We start from the raw sequence: 6020 nt of genomic DNA on the forward strand, positions 1-6020 counted from the left end.
TGTTCATCATTTAATTGATTCTTCAATGCGGTATCTTCTTCAATTGCATTAGGTTCATACGGTAAATCAAATGTCTCTTCTTCAATTGCATTAGGTGCATTATGTCCATTTGGTAAATCGAATTGAGATTTTGAGGATGACATACCTTCTTCTCCCATTGTTCTTATGTCACGTAATTTCTTCATATGTTGCCTTTGTCTTTCCTTTTCAGCCTCTTGTTGTTCCATCATTCCTCACTTGTTCTTTCCCATGGTTGATATTGGTTGTCCCAAATAGAATCATATTACATATATATGTAAACAAAAGTTCATAAACAAACAAATAACCATAAATATGCATCTTATCACTATTTTTTGGAATCAAGCTATTAACAATCACAATACTATTGACAAAACTAATAAGAACAACAATTCAATAATTTGAAATCATGCAAAAACAAAAAATTCACTTACTTCTATGTATAAAACAGTGATAGAAGTGCAGACACAGTTCTAGTGGGGCCTTCAACGACCTCAAAAAATTCTTTTGAGGCTATTGAGGCTCTTGGGAAACTAAAACTATGTCTATGTACTGCGTACGCGCTACATTAATAATCGCATGCATGCTGCTAGTCCATAAAATGTTGGCAAGCCCAACGATATTATTTTTCCCATTCTGTACTAATAAGTAGCGTGTACGCCCTCCTAAGCCTAAAAAATGTTATCACAGGGTAGCAAATAATGGGCTCAATACCCCGTACATGCTTACAAGTAATAAGTACCACGTACGGGCTCCTACGCCTTAAAAAAGTTATGGTAGGGCAGTGAACTAATAGGTTTAGTACCCAGTATGCGCTATTGGTAGTAGAAAATATGTGAATGAAAAGGGAGGGAGGGAGAGAGAGAGAGAGAGGGAGAGGGGGGGGAGAGAGGAAGGGGGGTGGGAGGGAAGGAGGGAGAGAGGGAGAGAAGAAGGAGGGGGGGAGGGAGAGGAGAGGGGGGAGGGAGGGAGAGAAGAATGGGTATGGAGGAAGGGAGAGGGAGAGAAGGAGGAGGGGAGAAGGGAGAGGAAGAGAGAGAGAGGGAAGGAGGGAGAGGGAGAGAGAGAGAGAGAGAGGGGAGAGTAGGGGGGAGGGAGAGAGAAGGAGGGGGGAGGGAGATAGGAGGGGGGATGGAAGGGAGGGAGGGAGAGAGGGAGAGAAGAGGGGGAGGGAGGGATAGAAGAAGGGGTATGGAGGAAGGGAGAGTAGGGAGAGAGAGAGAGAGAGAGAGAGAGAGAGAGAGAGAGAGGGAGGGAGAGGAAGAGAGAGAGAAACCATAACACAATATGACCCCTAACAACATCTAAGGGGTCATAGGGTGTCCTAAGGGGTCATATGACACTATATTATCCCTTAGCACACCATAGGATCTATAACAACACCAAATAGTGTCCTAAGGGGTCATAGAACACCATATGACCCTTTAGAACACCATATGGTGTTGTTATGGGTTGTATAGTGTCCCGAGGGGTCATATGGAATCCTATGACCCCTTAGGACACCATATGGTGTTGTTATGGGTCATATGGTGTCTTAAGGGATCATATGGTGTCCTAAGGGGTCACAGGACACCATATGACCTCTTAGGAAACAATATGACCTCTAATGACACCTAAGGGGTCGTATGGTGGGCTAATAAAATGATATATTAAATTTAAAGTTATGAATAGAACATCAGTAGTTTAGTTTTGATATAGCTAAGTTAGACCATTGTAAGCATAAGAGAGACTCCAAGCAAACAAACAACTTGGCTTCGCTAAAAAGAAAGTGTAAGAGCTTGACCTAACCCTAAGAGTATTGCCTAAGTTCTAAAATATATGATACTATTAAATTTGCAAGGTAATAAGACTGATCTCGATTGTGACTATAGGAATTACACACTTGATTTCTTTCATGGGTATGTTGCGTTCCAAGCCTTTTGACAAGTTATGATCATCATATACTACCACTGCCATGCATACAACAAACTTTAATTTCTTTAGGTGATAGGTGTTGTGTATTAACATGGGAACTCTCGCATACTCACCACTATCATTCTCCAGGACATCATCTGTGCTACTCTCCCTCTTTCTCTTCCTACCGGCTGTTTCCTTCTTAAAAACATATTGCAGGTACTCTGACTCATCATGTTGCTTTGTTGACACTATTTTCCACATCTGCTCAGCTCATTAAAAACACATTCAAGAAGAATATTGCTGCAGGTTTCCTTGTTTGTCACGATAATGCACCCGTGGTTCAATTTCAAACCCTATTCCTCCTATTCAATATACACACACAATCCATCAGTCAATTTTCTTAAGAGAGCATACATGATAAAAATCAAAGAGGAAGGGAGAGAGGGAGGGAGAGAGAGAGGGATGGGTATGGAGGAAGGGAGAAGGGGAGAGAGAGAGAGAGAGAGAGAGAGAGAGAGAGAGAGAGAGAGAGAGAGAGAGGCACCTTGTATGCGCTTGAGAGGGGGAGACAATACACTTATATGTGTATATATATATTTAATATATTATATATTAATATATACATATATATATATATTACATATTATATGTATATACACATATTATATATACAATATCATATTATACACACACCCAAAATTTAAACAATAGCGCGTACGCACTGTTTATAGTAAAAAGAGCGCATACGTGCTTCTTACACCATAAGTACCTCATATGCACTTTTTATACCATAAGTACCCTGTTGCTTGGAAATAGGCCTCGATGACAAAGCTACGGTTTGGAAGTTTGATTTCCCTCCATTTCTCTCATTTTTGATGTGTTTTATTTTATCAACTTGGTTTATTGACTTTGTCATCATCAGGTTTACACTTCATCAAGTGGGTATTTCTATAATTGCCACCATATTTTCACCCATCTTCTGACCTTTCTAACCATATAAGTTTTTAAAAATTTGAACAACAATAACATATTATTATTGAATTTCTTTTACCAGTGTCTCCATAGTTCTCACAGACATAGGTGTACCATTTTTTTAATAACTTTTGATATACTTATCCAAATTTAAAAAACTTTATATATTATTCTAGTGCACTTGATTCTTTACAATTTAAAAAAAACAAAATTGTATTTTCAATTTGTTTAGTGCAACTTATGCTTCGTGCACGAACAGGTACCTAATTTTCAGGATATGCTCGATTAGAAAAATCATAAAATAAAATACTCAACAAAATAATACACATCTTCTAGTGCTCACTCTTATCTATCTTTCTGCCAAAGGATTTTTTGAAATACTAAATCTAACTGACTTTTTTGATGCACATGTCAGACACTATGTTATGTTTTTTAGAAAAAAATCAGGGTCTTTTTTTCATGCGCGAAGGATTTGACCCCCTTAATCTTATCCAAATTTGAAAAAGTTTAGTAGTTTGGTAACTAGATTCAGAGTACTACAATATTTGTTCTTTGATTATCTTCATATCTTGAGTGGATGACTTTTAAAGTTTGCCTCCAAGTTTAGGTTCACCTAATTTCAGAAAAAAAGTGTCCACTTATACCCCCCTTTTTGACCACCATCTTTGTGCACTTACCCGCCACTAGGATGATTTTCACTTGGGAGGAACTTTACATTCAAAAGAGGGGTTTGAATCCACTAGATCCAAATCCAAAGGAAACAAGGATGTGAATTCCAAGTGGATTGGAAGGGTTGAAGTGTGATTTACCCTCTTTTGTAAATGAGAAAGTTGACTTGTTGACCATGTGGAAAAGAGAGAGGAAATGAGTGAAATGAGGGGCTACCAGTTCGGGATCACGTTGTAACTTTAGATCCAAGCTAGTTAGACTGATACGGATCTACCCTGCAAATTTGGAGAAAACTCATTAGGACTGTGGCGGGAATGCACATGATCCTCCACAAAATCTGTGAAATGAAAAGTGTTCTTCCATCTTTGCAAATGAAGCCCAAACCTGCAATTATAGTTGTGCACCTGCAACCTACACACAGAAAAGAGAAGAACGGGGGGTTGTGGATAGGAGTTTGCCTCATTCAAACCCTAATTGAGGAATCAACCTTGAAAGCAAGTAATTGCAAATGCTTGAATGTAAACAATATAAATGTATACCTTGTAGATCTACAACTTGTTGATGATAATTTATTTGCTTCTTGAATGTAACCACAAATGTTGTATGAAATGGCATGTAACATGACAAAACCCTAACACACACACAAGCTTTCAATTGAATGTTGTAATATTGCTCCAATGGATGAATGAAGAAGACTTGAATGCTTGATGATGACCTTGAAATCTAATATCTTATCCTTATGCCTCTCATCCTCTCCTCAAATGAGGGAATTGAATCCCCTTTTATACATGCCTCAAGGATTAATTTTCAACCATCAAAGGCCGACAAAGAGGAATTGTAAACCCTAAAGATAAATTATGCATAGGAGACCCGACAGACCTGACATAGGGCCACCCTAAGGGATGGGGACAAGGGAGCCACACCCCTATCCTAGGGGGGATAGGGTCTAGAGTAGACACATGTCACGAAGGAGGTAGGGTGAAGGGGTGAGAATTCAGAAATAGGTCTCGGTTAGGGAAGGAGATACCATCGCCAAGGTGAGGACCCCAAATGTGGTTAAAATTGTAGGGGTCACAATTTAATGAAACTACAACTAGAAAAAGAGTTCAATCGGTTTGATTGGGTTACCTTGTAACTGATGATCATACTTGCAAATTGAACAACTTTGTCTCTGATAGTGCTTATCCTCATTGACCAGTTGTCAAAAGTTGCACTAGTTAACTTCTCCACCTCATTGCTAGATATTTTCTTCTTTTTGGGAGTCTGACCAGTCTGGGGCAAACTAGTGATTGCACAAATAGCCTCCTTGGTGATTTTGTAAGGTCAGTCAAGCCACATGAATTCCCCATGGACATGACTCAACACATATCGAATCATTTCATCTTCAAATTCTGACATCTTTAAAATGTCTGTGAAACCCTGATCTTTCAAAATTTGGAATTCTGGTTTCATCAAACCCTTCCTATCCAGTAGATTTTTCATGTACATTTTTTTGATATCAGAAAAACCTAAATTCTCTGGAGTGAAGTAGATATATGCATGAACATCTTCAATATACAGAACTCCATCTGGAACCCTATAAAACATGTCGACTAAATCATCGACTTTCGCAATCTAAGGGCATTGCTTGAAAACCAAGCATGGACGATCCTTGATGTCAACAACAACAGGGATATCCAAACCTACCAGAGTGGGAGCTGATCCAGAAGCCATTGCAAACAAAAGATAGCACAAAAACTGATAAAATACCTCACATCCTTCATTGGTGAAAGCTCTTGAAAATCCACTCTAAATGCACTGAAATTCACTTGAAAATGCTCTTGATCACCTTGAATCACCTTAAACTTGCTCTGCTTCACTTTGAATGTTGTGTGCTCAGAAATGAACCAACATTTCCTTCTTATTCCGTGAAAACCATAATTTCACATTGACATAAATGCATGTCGACTTATCATACTGGATTCAAAATCCATAATCTAAGTACCACAAAACCTTCCAACTGACTTCTCCAAGATCTGAAACAAGTTTATAGACCACTACTAGGGGTAATGCAAGATCTATCATTAATTTTCCTCCCCGCTAAGGCTAATGCCTTAGTTACCAAATGAGTTTCTTGTCGGTGCGGGAACATTCTTCTCTATCGGTTGAGTAATCAGGTTGTTTGTCTTTGTCGGTTGATCTTCAGATTTCCTAACCCATTTCTTCTCATGCTCCTTCTAGATATCATCAACCTTCTATTTTCCTTTCTCATCATTTCATACCAGATTGTTCTTGCTTCTACAAAATTTAGCAATATGTCCTATTTTGTTGCATGCATAGCAAGTGATATTATTTTTTCTGAATTTCTTTACTATATCCTTGATCATTCCTTGACCTACATTGATAAGAGATATGTCCAAAATTTCCATATGCATGACATTTCACATTCATTCTCTAATCTTCTATTCTATGACTATATTTCTTAC

The sequence above is a fragment of the Cryptomeria japonica genome, chromosome 9 (assembly GCF_030272615.1).
Source record: "Cryptomeria japonica chromosome 9, Sugi_1.0, whole genome shotgun sequence".
Lineage (NCBI taxonomy): Eukaryota > Viridiplantae > Streptophyta > Pinopsida > Cupressales > Cupressaceae > Cryptomeria > Cryptomeria japonica.